At 41.6% G+C, this 17,614-nt stretch overlaps 1 protein-coding gene and 1 pseudogene across 1 annotated transcript in view; both read right to left on the bottom strand.

Annotated features, from left to right (window-relative positions):
* The window catches only part of kank1a (KN motif and ankyrin repeat domains 1a), an 89,070-nt gene that overhangs the window by 68,107 nt on the left and 3,349 nt on the right, over nucleotides 1-17,614 (bottom strand). The window lies entirely within an intron of this gene.
* LOC125889682 (mitochondrial import inner membrane translocase subunit tim16-like) lies at nucleotides 572-934 on the bottom strand (annotated as a pseudogene).

Raw genomic sequence — 17,614 nt, 5'->3', positions numbered from 1 at the left:
TATTGTGTTGGCAGCGAAGGGGTGAGGGGGGAGGGGGTGTCTTCCCAGTGGGAGTCATCCTGGTCGACAATAGCAGTAACATTCCTTTGGAAACACTGTGGCATTACGGCTGCCGGGAGGATCCCCACTTCCACCAAAACTAAGGGATTAACTCCCAGGGTATTCTGGGAATTTTCACTGTCACCTTTGGGAGTGATTCAGAGGGGGAACAACATTTCTTTCAGTGCTGTCAAAATAATTCAGCATCACTGTTATAGCTCATAAAAACTAACGTTTTGGAAACTGAAAATATTTTTCCAAGCTTGTACTGACAGCTCGAAACACGGACCAGATTCACACATTTTAGGAGCGAAATGTGTTGCAATCTAAGTATGCTTGAATGCAATTGTAGTATTTTAATCTTAATTTTGACGTTCTGGAAGCCTGCATTTTCTGTCCTGCTGCTAGTTTGGCTGCATTCATCCAGTTTCCCACAGACTTTATTTTCATAGAGAAAAGGAGAAAGCTTTTATTGAGTTATAATTTACACAGGATCAGGAGGAGACAGACAGGGCGAGCATCATTTCATACTTCATGCTTGCATATTTTGTTGAGACTGCTGCTTTTGTTGTTGCGTCTGAATAATTAGTTCTTCGTCTAGACGCTCTTTTGATTACAGGTAAAATGAACCGCCCACTGACGTGTCATTGACTTTAAAAAGTTGCTCGTAGTTCTTCTGTATCACCTCAGGAGTGAGTGGTGACACTGAGGATTTGCTGCACCTCTTGTAGGCTCATCCCAGTGATGCTAGAGACTGCAGCAGACTACTGACCTGTGCAGCTCCTGGCCTTTGCTGCTGCTTGCCTGGCTAAAATTCTTGCTGTAAAGCACGAGTAAATGCACGACCCAACACCCGTGCTTCCATCACAGTGATCTGTGCAAGATATTGAGCCATTGTATATTTTATACAGGTCGTCTAAACAGTTATCAGCTTCTGTGAACATGTTTAATTTCACTAGAACAGGTCTGTTTGATTTGGGCGTTTATTTTGTGAAAAAGAAAGTTAAGTAGGAGATCAACATTATATTTGCTTTGGTGGCCGGAGGGAAAACAAATCACTGCAACAATAATGGGAGCAGTTTTATGGACTTGCGTGGAAAACTACTGTGTAAACAATGAAAGATCTGTGACTGATGCAACCACAGGCCTGTACTATGAGGCAGGATTTGGAGTAAGCAAGGTGACTTCAAGGTTAACTCTGAGAAGGAGTGTGCCATATCATCCCACTCACGTTAATACTGTAATAATTTTTAATATCATATAAAAAAGTAATTTCAACTTGTTGACATATTGATGTCATACTGTTACTGAAAGCGAAATTATTAGTGACAAATAGAGGAGCAGCTTCAGCAGTGTGGAATAAACTGTGGCGTCCTGAATGTTTTATGAACAACCCCAGACTTCTCAGACTCTTTTAGTGACTTAGTGCTCAGAGGGAACTCATTCAGCGGCTCCTCTGGCAGCAGCACAGCGTCTCTCCCTCTCCTCTCTCGCTGTGCACACAGGAGTTGGTGTCGTCAAGTGATTTTGTCATAAACCTTTGGTAATGTAAACCTACGTGACGCTTGCGGCTCAACAAAAAACTACATGTGACTGTTGTAGTATCATAACAGCCTGTCACAGGTTACTGCGTGATGATTAGAGGAGAAATGGCAGAGCATAAAGGTCCAGGTGGAAAAACTATATCACTTATTTCATTGAATTTTTGTTTACTAATGGGTCATATTGTCAAGAATATGGTTATGGCAAAAATAGCAAAAAGTTAGTAGAATCCTTTTACCATTACCTTGCTTTTCATTTGATGAGCCAAAACTCAGCTGTAAGTTTAAACATATTGTTTTATAAACCTTGGCATCATCATCATCCTGACGAGTCGACACCTCCATTATGAATTCTAACATCACCAACTGTCTCTCAAAAACAGACCGGCACAAACGGCCCAGAAGGCGCTGTCCATGAACAAATATTGACTCGAGTGGTGACCCGTGCTCTGCTATTATTTCAGCGGCGCTGGAAGGCAGGAACAATCAGCATTAGCCGGTGGAGAGATCTGGTGGCAGATGTCACTGAATATGTAAAACAGCTCCACAAAAGAGGAAGGGAGGGTAGCTGTATCAACAATGAACAACAGATAGAAATGATACTGTCAAAGATCGTTTATTACATCTGGAAACATGAAACCACCATGCCCGCTGTTGTTTCAAATGTCCTCCAAATATGAGCTCACTGGAAAAGTGATATTCATCACTCTGCAACTCCAACATACTGAATTAATTTAATAATAAGGCAGGTTTATCATTTTCTGACCAGTCAACCCAGAGAAACCAGCACAGACAAACTCAATTTCATCTTTGGCTAAACATAATGTATAGTAGAAACTCTAGTTTATAGAGAGCACACTTACAGAGAAACAGTATCTCATTTTATTGTTTGGTCTACTTGTAGAATTACTATGATTCAGTAACTTAAAAATCTGTCATTTCAGCAGGTCAGACCAAGGAGTGTCTGCTACAAATGGCAGTTTTGAAATAAATGACTGCATGAATAAATCCAGTAAAAGACAGACAAAAAATATATATTTTTTAATTTTAGTAACATGAATTTATTAGAGTAGACTTTGTATTTTTATTTAATCATAAATCTTTTGTTTTAAAATGTCCTTTTTTAAAAATGTCAGTTTCATAGAGGCCTTTTCCAAGTGCCTGTTTGCTAACCAGCTAGCTACCGTTAGCTTAGCAACCAAAGAGAAAAACCAGAGACTGTTGAAAAACCGAGACAGCCCACTTTAGATTCATTTCCTGTATCTGTGTCACGTGCGTTTCGCCACTGCCCCACCACTAAGAGACTAGCGGCAGTATTGAGTCTATTCATTTCAATGTGAAAAGTAAACAGACCGTTGTAGGGCTGCCCCCTATTAGTCGACCAAACGTTAGTCGACCAGAAAGGTCATTAGTCGGCAAGATTTCATTGGTTGCTTGGTCACAGAAAAGAAAAAAAAAATAAAGCTGCACCTTGTCAAAATAAATCAAAACCTATACGACTGGACCATGTGGGAATTTAATTTGAAAGGACAGACACAGGAAGTGTCCACGCCCAGCAGTCAGACAGGAGTCAGGTTAATTTCCAGGGCTGGTACCTGCGGTTATTCCACAGGCTAGTTAATAACATGTCGGGCAGGAAATCCAAAGTGTGGGATCATTTTGAGAAGGTGAAGGACGAACCCAAGGTGATATGTAAACTCATCTTACAAACATGACGAATCATCTGAGCGCCGTTAGCTGTGTTTCCTGTATAACATTAACACTGAACGTCTCGCTGAGCCCTGTTTAAACTTTAAAACTAAGAAAAACAAAAAGAATCATTAGCCATGTTTCCATCAGCCTGTTTAGATGCGCATCTAGAAGTATCGCATCGGAAAATTATGATGGAAACGCCAAAATTCGAATTAAAGTCCCGTGGTTCGCACAAACTAAAATACGCTCGCCTTGGCCGGGTTTTGGTTGATTCGTAAAATATTGATTCGCAAAACGGGGGATGGAAACAGTTATGTTCAAATTAAGTCTGACGTAGCGCAGCTCTCTCCATGGTGATATCCACACTCCGGGTCGGGAAGGCGGTGCTGGTTAGCTGCGTAACACACTGAGGTAAATAACTAACGGCAGACGCTGCTCACTTGTTCTTGACTGTACGTATTTACAACTAATTCACAATAAGCTAAGTTTGGTATCAGTTACTGAGCCAGGATCAATATGACTGATCCACATGAATTTGGTCATATTTCTGTATTTACAGGTATGATTATTTATTTATTACGTCTTCTTTTAATTCGTACAATAAATGTTATTTTTGTGATCCATGTGTTTCACCTGTTGCTGTACCTCCACATACACGATACTGCTGCCTTGTGTGCCAACAGCCCAGATGAGTTAGACTATAAGAAGAGAAAGCGCCATATTCAATTTGAATAAACAAAACAGGCTGACTTTACACAGTCTGTAAAACCGGTACAACCTGATTAAACATATGCTCATGATTGCCGGGATAATAACACATCTACAAGACTCTACTGTAACACCATTTAGCAGTCAGCAGACAAATACAATTTTCCAGTACTTAAAGGCTACTTATCTCAATAAAAAGCAATAATCAATAAACGTAATACAACAATCCCAATTATGACACTGCTCTGATAAAACACTACAACATTTTTACATCAACAAAGCACTGCCCTGATGAAGAGCCTCACAACAAGGAAGAGTGTTACTGTTAAGGTCATCACTTCACATGTTCATACAGCAGTAAAACACAGCATCCAAACACACAAGATCAAAATTAATTTGAACTTTCTATCTATCCATCCATGAAATAACTATTAAACATTACAACCCAACAGGCAGCAGGTATATTTAACCCACATTGGTTGAAAATCAGGTTGAACTGATGTTAACTGCAGAGTAAGTCCCCTCACTGGTCGACCACCGCATTCTGCTTCCTTCCCAAAACAATCACATACAATGTCTCATGTGTTATCAGCATGAATTATTCAATTCCACTGCCAGTACCTGTTAGCTGTTAGCTGTTAGCAGCTGGTGGGCAGAACCAAGTTGCAATGAGTTACATTATGAGGTGTTCAAGATCTATTCAGTAAAAATGAGTATTGGACAAAGGTAAATTATAACGTTCTAATGATGTGTTCAAATGTTAACTTGTAAAATTTAGTTTTTGACTAGACTTAAGTCAAAGTTACTGAAAAGAAGAATTTGTTGATGTTTTCACAGCAATAAAAAACAGATATAAGCGAGAGAATTATGATATATTATAGTAAAAAAGTCTTTAAAGCTGTTTTTAAAACACGTTTTTCATGTAAAAAGTTATAAGGTTGTAGTATAAAATAGTATGATTAAATTTGTGCTTATTCATAACTTGGCAGTCATTTTCTTGGGGCGACAGAACCTTCTCCATAGTCGCCCCCTCCCTCTGGAACACCCTCCCTATACACATCCGTGACTGTCCAAATCCATCCACCTTCAAATCACTCCTCAAAACCCACCTTTTCAAATCCGCTTTTAACCTTTAACATTAGCTTTTTGTTCTGTTTCTCATGTGCCCTCCTTTTCTTTGTTTTGCACTATGCTTTTGCACCTTGTTGTTTTATATTGTCCGTGTCTTCTGTTTATGTCTTTGCACTTAAATGTATGTACTTCTTTTCTTTGGTTTTAAATGTAAAGCGTCTTTGAGAGCTGTAAAAGCGCTGTATAAATAAAATGTATTATTATTATTATTATCATTATTATTATAATAATTATTATTATTATTATTATCATAATGAAGATTTATTTGGGAAATTAATACACAAAAACAAAAAACATTCATGCTGGCTATCGGCCAAATTGTTATTTCAATTATCTGCATCGGCCCAGACTTTCAGAGCATCCCTACAATACAGCTCTTTGGCCTCAGAGGGGAGAAACTACGCACTTGAGCTTAATAAAAGCTACCATCTCATGATGGAGAACTGTTTTACCAAAAAACTCATTCTTGTGAAAACTTGTCTTACCCTAATAAATGCCATATAAAACGCCCATCCTTGGTGCTTGGCAGAGGAAGCAACAAGCTCTGCACTCCTCAGAGGGGGAACATGGGATAGGTCAGGGAGCCTGTGGACGGCGTTGCCATGGTGATGTGCCCCTCACTTTGTGGAAACTGAAACCTGAGAGAGCGTGCAGGGCCATTGTCAAGCCAACTTCACCGCAGCACAGCAATGAGGACTAAAAAGTCACACAGCCTAACACTGTCGACGTCGTTCACTCACTGACAACAGCTCATTTCACTGCAGTAAGTAGTTTAAGTAAAGTGAACACATGAAAAGTATCAACACAAACTTTCATCACAACATTACACATTCTCTCAATCATCTACGTGCTGATTACACAACTATCTTCTCACTGCAATTAATGTGTGATGCTGAAACGCGGCCTCATATTAAAAAACGCTCCCCATGTGGCGCGCTGCTGACAGCAGGCCTTCATGCGCACAGAAGCTTTCACCGCAGCAGATAAGATCAGTGGTGTCACCAGGGAGCCAATCTCCACTGTAAACAAAGCCCTGCTGACCGCAAGAGGAAATAATTTACTGCTGCTGTTTAACAGTTTACTGAGAAACGCCCGCCCTCCATCTTTCGGGAAGATGTTTTATACCCCGAATCAAAGGCATGTAGCCACAGACAGGTTTTATGAAAGAGCTTTGACTGGGAAAAAAACAGCTTTGCTTCTGATTTAAGAGGCTCATAAAGACTGTTTTTGTCTTCACCTGCCTGTGGTGTTTGAACATGACCAGTGGAAAGCTGATATTTAATTAGAGGAAAAGAATTAGTGAACTGTCGCATGCTTTCATTTCAGATGTAAAGAATGTGAAGACAACAAAATGTTTCATGGACATTCAACAACTGACAGGTAACTCTTTATCATGATGCATCTCACAGTTTACTGATGTTACTGTCTTCCTAAAGAGAGAAAGAAAGACGAGACTGTTGTCGTGACTGCCACCTGTGTTGAAACCACCACCACAGAAAAAAAATCCAGCTAATGACTTCCACAAGTTGGCAGCTTGCAATTACAGGGAATCTGATATAACATGACCACTGCATAACCCAGTGCACACCCAGAGGCCTTTCAGCGGCTGCTGTGAGGGTCACGTGCGACTGACATGTAGTGTCTGCAGAGTGTCCGTCAACACTCAACCTTTTTTCTAACACAACCAAGGGACCACAGGCAGTTAGCGACAGCGCAAACCAAAACTTCAGTGCCAGTTGCAATTTGTCTGAAACTTATTTTGGGGACAGCTGGTGGTGAAGTGTTAAGATGTGAAACTTGATGTATGTTTATTTGTCTCCGTCTGCTGTGCCAAAGTGCTGCCTCCCAGGACGGCTAGTGTGGCTGTAGGCGACTGACTAAGTTATGTCTTCTCATGCTTGTGAAGAACTCGTAAGCATGTTCGTGGTCAGCTGGCCGAGTGAGGTGTGTTACAGTGCAACTTTTAACAGAAGATGAAATGCGTTGCACTTGTCTTCATCAGTGTTAGCTCTAAGAGTGCTTTCACACCTGCCCTGTTTGGTTCGCTTCAATCAAAGTCAAGTTCATTTGCCGCTTAAGTGCGGTTCGTTTGGGCAGGTGTGAACACAGCAATCACACTCAGGTGCGCACCAAAACAACTGGACCAAGACCTTCTTGAAGAGGTGGTCTCAGTCCGGTTACAAACGAACTCTGGTGCGGTTGGTTTGTGGTGAGAACGTGTTCTGACCTGGATCTGAACCAACTGCAGTCACATGACACATTGTTTGGGTTAAACATGAGCATGTTACAGTCCTGGAGGATTATTAATGTGCACCTCCTCCTGTACTGCCTTAATATGCACATTCAGCACATCCAATGCATCAAAACATTGTTTTCTAGTTGGAGCCGCGCCTCGTTTTCAAACTGTATGCTTTGACTAAAATGAACAATGACAGCAATATAGTCCACGATGAGCAGCGCTAAAATCAACCTGCGTAGTTGTCCCTCCATTGTGACATTAGAAAGTGTCACATTTATCTTGCAAGTGTACTCTTCTTCAACGTTTGCTTTACTTCCTGGATTTTTCCCACATGGAAATTCTGACCAATCAAGAGCAGCTTTCTCACACAAGGCATTTGATCTGGTCCGCTTGTAAATGCTGCCGTGAGAACACGAACCAACTCTAGGCAATTATACAACTTTGAAACAAAATTAGTCCCTGATTCAGACCAAAGGAGACAACTCTAGGTCTGAAAGCACCTAAAAGTCAGCTGGGTGCATCGGTTTATTACTTGAATGTAGGGATGCAGGGTGAGGACATTTTCCCACCAGTTGATAAACCTTGACAACATGTTGGCTATGTCACCGAATACAGAACATTTTACAAGAAAATCTATTTGTTGCAGACGCTCAATATCTGCAGAGCGCTGTACAAAGTTACTGCTAATGCAAACTCAACATTTCCAACTGCTGCAGCTTCACACTGAAAGCATCTAACAGGAGAAACACGAACTAACTTTTTTTATGAAGAAGTCACAGGAAATGTAATGTTTGTCAGTGAGATACGCACTACCGCTGTCATTCATCAAAAATGCATCTACAAAACAGAATAATGTTCATTTTTGGCGTCTGTTTTCAGTAGCTCAGTCTGAAATATTGCAGAGAGCAATCGAACAAGAATAAGCATCCAGAGTGAGCTGTTAGATGAAGAGCTTCAGGCGACAGGCTGCACACAAATGTGTTGGAGATGTGACCGACTCCTTTGTCCTCATTAACATTATCAGGCTCCCTATAAGCACTGGGTTTGAATCCAGAATATTAACAAATAGACACTTTAGCTTTTTTAACACAAAATCCTCTGTCATCTTCTTGTGGTCAACTCTCACTCTCTCATCATTTGAAATCTGACTCCTGATACTCTGTGCTGCAACTTGGTCCGTTTTGCTTTTGTGCCACAAAGCAAACCTGAAAAGGTGGATCTTGATCCGACTGTTTTTCAGAACTACAGCTTAACTAACGTTCACTCCAGCCTGAAAACACTGAACCAAAGACGCAAACGCACCTGAGTTTGTTTGCACCACAAGAAGCAGGTCAGGTGTAAAAGCACACTGAAAACAAGTCAACGTCAGCCAGTTTTCTGTCAAAACAACCAGAAGATAATCATTTTTGTGCAGCCAAAGAGGTGGAGCCCCGGCCTGTCTTAAGGTCAGAGTGATTGGATCTTCACTGGGAATGTGTAAAGCAGCAGCTGTAGACAAAACAGACACCCCTCACCCCCCAAAGCCCTGACCAGACCCTCAAGCCAGTTCACACCATCTCACAGATATCAACTCTGCAGCTCTGGCTTGTTAGTATTTGGCTTACTACATACTAGACATGCAGGCCAATGACGACCAAAGAAATATTGGCAAATCATTTAGACACATAAATGCATTTTCCTGCCCTCTCTGGAAGTTTGTTATTTTTTAAACAGAGTCAAGAGTTCAATGCTGATTTCAGTAGTGGCACAGAGCATGCAAATTATGAATAAACCACAAGGAAAAGGTATTCATGTAACCTGCCAACACAGGCAAATATGCATCTTTCAATAGTTTACAGAAAACAATGCAACAGTTGTGTTAACTTAAAAAAAATGCACTCACCTCCCTCACATCTCTAAAGTCTCAAAGTTAGTGTGTGACTGCATTTCCCCTCAGCTGCAACTCGCACAGACAGCTCCCAGTACAACCAGAGAGAAAACATCCCAGAGAGAATTGAGGGATTAACAGGGAGACGTCACCCGACGCTGTCTCACATGGCAGAGCACGAGCCAATCACAACACAGCCGCTCAGACACCAAACACACACACTCACACACATTGTAACCTGACAATGCCAGCCAGCCAGGGAGACTGTAACATGAGCAGCCCGGTGACCAGTGGGCCGAGGCTCTGGGGTTCTCTCAGCCGTAAACAGTGGCATCCCTGGCAGGAGACAAATTTAACAGCTCTGTCTGCGGTGTGTGGAGGATAAGGGACGTGTGGAGGAACTGAGCGACAAACTTTTCAAAGTCACCTTTTAAGGCTCAAAGAGGGTGAGCATACTCAGAAGAGAAGTTTTAGTGAAACAGTGTCTACACTCACAATTGAAATGCACCATAGATTCACCCACCTGTGGACTCAAACACAGTTAGACCCACTAAAAAGGAGAGACTGTCTATGTCAGAGGTGTTTTTACCTACTGGAAATGCTTCTGTTTGGTTTAGGCAAGGGGTAGCACCTGAGGTAGAACCTGCAGGAGGCAGGACATGACACAGACTACAGCCCCTAAGGGTTATGTTGGGGAAGTTTTTCCTTATCCACTGTGAGTGTCCAAGGACAGAGGGATATCGTCTGCTGTAAAGCCCTCTGAGGCTAATAGTGATTCGTAATATTGGACTTTACAGACCAAACTGAATTGAAATTGAAATGAAATTACTATTTGTACAGACTTTTGAGACATGTTTTGTCATCGGGCTACAGCAAACTTTGACTTGACTATCGATTCACTCAAAATGAATCGGTGACAAATTTCGGTACCTGAGGTGGAGGCGGAGTGAGAGCGCATGACTCGCACCTCAGACTCAGCAACAATGGCGACAAAAAAAAATGTGCAGACAAAAGTTAACGTGCAGCACTGTTCCTAAATGTTCTCAATAAAATGTTGAATCTGAGAAGTTTAGACTTTAAAGAGTACCGAAATAAGGTACCGTTTGGTACCGGTACCGAATTCCAGATAACGTATCGGTTCAATTATGAACGGTACCCAACCCTAACTTTGGGTTGCCTTTGGGTATGAAGAGTGCTATATAAATAAATTTGCCTTGCTTTGCCTAGCTGCTTCCTCATTTGGTCATAAACAACAGTGTCTCTTATGGTTTCTTTCATTTCTCTGACAATTTTGGCTTCAGCCCTTATGAACAGAAGTTTCTGCATCTCGTCATTTTTCCAGTTGGACATTGTCATCGCGTCTTTTGAGTAAATGACCCTTCTTCACTCTTGGATGTTTGTTCTCTTCCTGTTTCGCCCAAGCCTTGTGATAGAAACATCATTAACACACCTTCTCTCTCACTGTCAATTCTCCGGACGATTACCTGTTCAACTCACACACTGGCTCAACAGGATAATACACACACTCTGTACTAAAGAGCTGGTGGAATAAGTCAGTTTAATGCCTTCTCACATATGGGAAATGTCTCAATCATGTCAGGTTTGCAGCAGAGGTCGACCAATTCATCGGTTTGGCCTATCAATTGGCGCCAATAGGACTTTACATGAACTATCGTTAACAGCGAAACAGGGCTCTGATGGTGGCCGATACCTGTGACCTCCACTGGTCATGTGGGTATTGCCATAAGGCTTTTGCACAGAGTATTCAAGTATGCACGTACAAGGCAATGTGTGCTGTAGATCATTTGCATGATTAAAATAAAATCTAAGTAATGTAGCACAGCTTAACGTCTTTATTAGGGGCATAATCAGGTTGCTGGTTATAGAACAGCATCATGTGCTTTTTCCGTTTTGCTATAGCAAGCATGGTCGGTAAAATTTTTGCTTGAATTAAATAGCAGGTGTTATCAGCCAAGTAATCGGCTATCGGCTTTTTCCTGCTCCAAACTATATCAATTATATCAGCCATTAAAAATTCACTAGCAGTCAACCTCTAGTTTGCAGTGCATGTGTTAAAGGGACTCCACACAGGTAAAAGTGAGACTTTACAACTTTTGTAAGAAGAAAAAACAAAACCCCACCCCTGGAAATGAAAAGCTGAATATGTAAGCAATAAAATGCACTCAACGCATGCAGGGGAATTTCGTCTTGGTCTGGTTCGACTAATACTTTGGTGGCTAATGTTAGCTGACTTTAGTGACAGTTTGCTAACTTAATTTCTGTCTTTATTTGTGTTAGCAACAGTTTTAGCAGCTACGTTATCTTGTAGTTTAACTGTTTCAAAATAGTTGACAAAGATTTGCTTTAAGTTGGGTGAAGTTCTGAACATTTTGCTTATCTCTTGCCACTGCATTATGAGGTTTACCCAGTATAACTACCAAAGCTCTTAATTAAACATGTGCCTTGTTGTGGGGAAACCAAGACACTCAGTTTATTATTATATAAAAACAGAATATGGTACTTTTTGTACAAACACAGACTTTTATGGATGAGCTGAGTTCTGGCCAAATTGAATCAAACTTCCTTCCTGCTTCAGCATGACAGACAAAGTCTGTGCATGCCTGCATAGCTGAGGGATTATCACTGTATCAGTTGAGTCCCAGATTCTCTTTGCACCTGTCTTGTCCTGCTTAACGTACAAGAAACGGGCGGGATTTTTCACTCCTCCCATTTACAGACGACTTGCTTTTCATTCACAAGCAGCTCTGACGGGATAAAGACAAGCTGAGGGTGAGCCGCCTCTACCTGACAATTCCTTCTGAAGCCATGTAGAGTTTGTATATGATTGCATATCTCTATCATTTCTGCAGCACTTCAGAGGTTCCTCTAAACCCAGATAAAGAAAGCTGTAAATATTGTGCAGGTCTCTGGATGCTAATCTATAGTTCAGCAAGGCAGAAACTCATCAATTACCTGATGCAGCTGGTCAATGATTCTTATTTAGTACACGATGCTGCAGAATTCTGTATAATGCACATTTCTGCCTCACAGGAAGTCACCCGAACACATTAAAAACAGACGAAAACGAGCCATACAGTGACTTGTTGTATTTGCAAGTTCATTACCCAAACAGGAAAATACTCTGTGCATGTGTTTACCACACCTCTTCAAATCACTAGAATAAGGGGACAATTTACAAAAGAAAATGATTTAGTGTTTCGTGTTGTAGTATTCAGGAGAAAAGAATACTTTCTGTGATCTTAAAACTACAAGTGCTGCTTGAGTTTTGTCACAACAAGTGCTCTCCCCTCTCCTTGCACCCTGCAAGTAGGTGATCTTCTACCAGGAACTCCAACCCCACTCCTGCCTGAAACTAATTTATCATCCAACATATCATCAGCAGAGCCTTCTTTGCTGCACACTATATTTTAGCTACTTTCAGCACTGAAGGAAAAAATAAAATCATGTGTATTTTCCTTGAAGCGTGGGTACGGCAGTGAAAGATAATTGAGTGCTTGAGAGTTGCTTGCCTCATCACATTCTGTTTCTTTCTGCCGCACATCCCATTGTGGTCAAATATCAAAACAATCATTTACAGCAAGCCTCGTCAAGCAGAGTGCCTTTCCTCTTCGGGACATCGTTTCAGTTATTAAATTAACTCACACGATCAACCCATTAGCCCTTGCAGAGATCATGGAGACGAAAGCACAAAGTAACATCCGCTACAAACAAACACTGAGTCTCCATCAAGAAATCTGTACAACCCCCAAAAAAGAAAAAGTCAACTAGTTAAAGATATGAAAAGTATTTTGTGGATGACACATAGCTGAGACAGTTGCCAAGCTGCAGACCACTTTTTGAGTGGAAAGGCGGACCGAAAAGTGCAAGTGAAAAGCAGGTTTTCCAGTGGGGATTGTGTCCCTGAAACCAGCTTCTTTATGCCAAAACACAATCTTTTCCTAACCTTAACCAAGGGGTGTTTGTGCCTAAACCCAACCACAAAACAACCAAAGCATTGCTGAAGTGTTAAGTTTCAAAGTATCTGCTAACGTGCAAATGTAACATAATGTATCCGTGGTTTGTAGAAACTTACAATGCCATCATTTTTTCTACCAACTGGATTGAGAGATGAACAGAGATTCAACTGAGAGGCCAAGAAAAAAGTCCTCATTTAAACCAAATTAATTTGAAAATGGCAAACGTCATTAATCCCCACTGATCGTCTCTGATATAAAGAGCACATGATGACTGAGAGGGGCCATGAATGAAAGAAAAGGGATTAACATACCAGGAAACAAAACATCTTTGTGAAACACACTTCAAGGTTTAGCCAGGGTTAATCCCAGCTACACAGAGGAATACCTTCACTCATTCATGTTCACCGCCATTATTTTCCTCCCAACAGAAATCCCACAAACACCCACAAGTTGAAGCACGCAGGACCGAATCATCTAACAATGCTCCACACGGTCAACATGACTACATCCTCACATAGACTGAAGCCTATCGAGGTCACAGGGAGGGGAACACTTCAGTCAGAATGTGACAGTTTGTGAGCTTGGAGTTTTGCTCACGTCCATTTGTTCTTCTGTAATGCTGTAATGACGGTGAGTGGTGCACCAGCTGAAAGAAGAAGGAAGAATTTCAATTAGCTCAGTATACAGCCGTCAGCAGATGCCAATGACGGGGACGTCGGCTCTACGGGCCTTAAGGGAAAAGGGGTTATCAAGTCTACAATCAGCAAGACAGCTTCCTCTCATCAAGCTTTATTTGGACGCAACAGAGTCATTTAACAAGCCAGGGTAAAGTTAGACTGTTACCATGAATGCTTCTGGAACAGTCTTATTGTAAAGCACTTTATTACACTTACAATACCTTTCAGGGTCATACCTAAAATCTAAAGCCACATTAGCTTCCCTCTGTGAGTGGATAAAAATGGTTATTTTTAGATCCTTAGGACTGGTGGGGCAAAAAACATAAATGTATAAAATAGCCCTGTTTCCACCAAAAACTTTCAGTATGGTACCTTTGGAACCAAAAGTAACCCTTCAGACATGGTACCTAGACCCTGGGTCCGCTTAGTGTTTCAACTGCAAACAGCACCAAATCTGAGGGGTGACCAAAAATGGGGATGGTACGGAACGGTTCCACTGGTACCATCCACAACTTCTTACAGTGGAAACAGAAAATATGCGTACCGAACTGAACCAAACCGAACCGTACTGCTCGGTAGAAACAAGGCTAATATGATCCAAAGGTGGCACCAAAACATATCCTACTGTTGCTCAATAAAAACGGTTTAAATGAGAAGTACGACATTTTGAGGAATACCTTTATTCAGTTTCTCGACATGTTTCATGCTACATGCTTTCGGTGGAATCGGTGATAGTGCACAATTGCGGCCCGAGTGACTGTGCGAGGAGGATGTGAGCGTAGAGCAACGTACCTCAAAGATTTTCTAACAATGCGGATGGGGTTGCATAAACCTTGTTGAAAAGATTTGATCGCTACAGTGTGTAAATGATTCAGATTTCATGGTGCTTTAAATATGGAGTGCTTAAATGTTGGCTGAGCAAGTCCAAAAATATAAAAAGAGGTCTATACTTGGAGATGCTCTGACCACAATTAGCATGAACGACCAGACGTACATAAACTGTAGCGATAAAGCATTGTTTTACAGGTTTATGTGCCACACTTTTTCTTGGCTGGGACCAGCAAGTTCCTGAGTCTCTACTGGTTGTCCTGACCAACAAACAGTCATGTACTTAAACCCTGAAAAAGTTCCGGTTGTGAACATTTCACAGGCACATTCAGACTTCTTCGTGGTTAATATGTGCTGAACAGGTGTACCGTGAAACAATAACCTTTAAAACTATTAATTTTCAAAGAACCAATTCAAAGAATGGGAAAACAAAACAACTTGTATGTTAACAGTGTCCAACAAGCTTTCAAAATATAATCTTTCCACACTGCAATGACTCGAAAAAGATCTACATCTGACCTCTGCATCAAAATTACACAGCGTCACCTTAGTTTGTGTATTCTTTATTCTATGTAATACGTGATCAATGTGAAAAAGCCAAACCCAGCCAACACAAATGTCTCTGACTCCGCTAAGCCTCTAAACTCCAGCAAGCACCGATTTAAAAAGATTTTCAAGCAGTTCTGCCAAAGCTTTGATCACTCTAATAATGACTTCCTAGCAAATTTGCAAACAATGCAGGGTTGTGGCCTGGCAGCGGCCCCGGACCCCTGGAAATCTTTTAGGAGAATTCTCCGAAGCTTGGCTTTTCGTTTTTGTTTTTATTAGACCTCCATGTACAATCTGCTGTGCTGGCCTGGTTGTTTTAGATTTTACAGGTTCATGCCTTCAGGTTACTTATATGATATCAAATCTAATCCGTTATCTCACGACACAGATTTAGCTTTCATCAAATATGTAGTTTGGTTTTTTACAGGTCTCAGTGAGGTTTGGCTTTTGCGGGGGAGCTCTAATTGTTTCGTTTCAGTGGATCTACGACTCAAAGTAGGTTTGATCTTGTAATAACAGGGCAATCCCTGAGGCTCATGTAGGTCTTCATCCCACACTTTAAGATCTCAACAGCTGTAACAACTCCCTTCACCTCCACAGTCAAACACTGACACCAGTAAGAGTGGTTTCCTCGGCCGTAAAGCTCCCACAGAAAAAATGTTATGAGTGCACATGGGTGCAGCAAAAAAAAAAAATCATCGTTTCAAGTTGAAGCAGCCCAAAAACACAGTATTTTAAGCACTAAAACATGCAAGAGAAGCACAAATGGGACAAAAGCATGCACAGATGTTCCACCAAAACTAAAATTACAACTCAGCACCCCCTTGAGATAAATTACAGAGAAAACACCACAGCAAGAATTCCACAAAAACTGTTACAGCAGGGCCAGATTTGACGTGCAACCCGCTCAGACGGGGCAGTGGAGTGGAAGTCATTTCCTCTAAACAAACACTGGAGGGATGGGAGTCATAATCACAGGGAGGAGGAGGAGGAGGCTGAAGGGGGGGGGACACATCTGAGCAGAGGAGACCCAGCTTTGATCACATGGACAGAAGGGTCGTCTCACTAAGGTGTTAATTGAGAGACCTCTGCCATATGTCCACAAAGGCTGACTGGCCGACCCTGATGATGTGGACTCAGAGCGCCGCTAAGCCTGATGTACCAATCGACGCCAGGCCGTGCTTCCACCTGATCTGCTTATGTGTTGACGGGAAACCAGTGAGAGGCTGTGGAATGCTCTGGGTGTTGCTGGAGGACATGCACGATGTACAGATTTAATGCTAAGCTTGTGGCAGTATGAGCGAGCTCTGAAATATCAAGTGAAATAAACAAGAGGCACGTGAGCAGCCTAAACACTAAACTCAGCGTCATGCATGTGCGCTAATAAATAGGCATTAGTTACCCTAAACAGAGAGTTAACTACAGGATATTTTATTTAAAAAAATCTTCTTTAAGTGGCAGTAATAAGCATTTTAATTATCCTAACCTAACAACCATTTAATGTAACAGACACCTGAATGTCAAACAAACAACAACAAAAAAAACATCACTTTAACACACCGGTTCCCAACCTGGGGGCCCTGACCTTCTTTAGGGGTCACCAAAACATCACAGGGGGTCTTGAGGCTTCTGGACTTTAAGGGGTGTAAGGAAACTTAAAAAACGAAATAAAGCAGGCCTATATCTCAGCATTTCATTAAATTCTGTGAAGAACACTAAAAGATTATTAGTCATTTTAAAGTTTAGATTTTTATTCAAGACATAAGCCCTTTTCACACTGCCAGATTTTCGGCGGATGTTGGGCTGTTTTGCCAGCAAGCTGCAAGCGTTTAGACACACAGAGCCGGATTGGCAAGTTGATCCAAGGTGCCCAATTTTCCGCCTCGTAGGGTAGACATATTGGCGGAACCCTTTTAGTTTAAACAGACTGAGGTGGCCTTCCGCAACGGGAGGGGCTGTTGATGATGCCGCACGTGCAAAACAGCTGATAGCAGGAATTAGCAAGCAGCTAGTAGCCAGAGGGAAACGCAAACCTGACAGACACTGTAAAGATGAGGCCAGATGATGGGAACGTTGAAGGACGGGCCAACTTATGAGAGAATCGCTGAAGGACTGACCAGCCGCGGCTTCCCTCCCACGTCACTGTTTACGTCACACGCTGAGCTACATGTTTCGTTACTTGCCTACTAGGGGTGGGCGATATATATATCGTTAGCGATAATATCGTCATTGTTGTTTTAACAATGTGCAAATGTACGTTATCGAGTATGCAAATGACACAAAAACTGAAAACACACGTTGAAAGGTTGAAACCCCAAACATTCACTGAACAAGAGTTGCGTAACTTGCGTGCAGCAGCACGCCGC

Source organism: Epinephelus fuscoguttatus, linkage group LG6 (genome assembly GCF_011397635.1).
Source record: "Epinephelus fuscoguttatus linkage group LG6, E.fuscoguttatus.final_Chr_v1".
Lineage (NCBI taxonomy): Eukaryota > Metazoa > Chordata > Actinopteri > Perciformes > Serranidae > Epinephelus > Epinephelus fuscoguttatus.
Note: the sequence above shows the minus strand (reverse complement) of the source record. Positions and strands in the feature narration are given on the sequence as shown.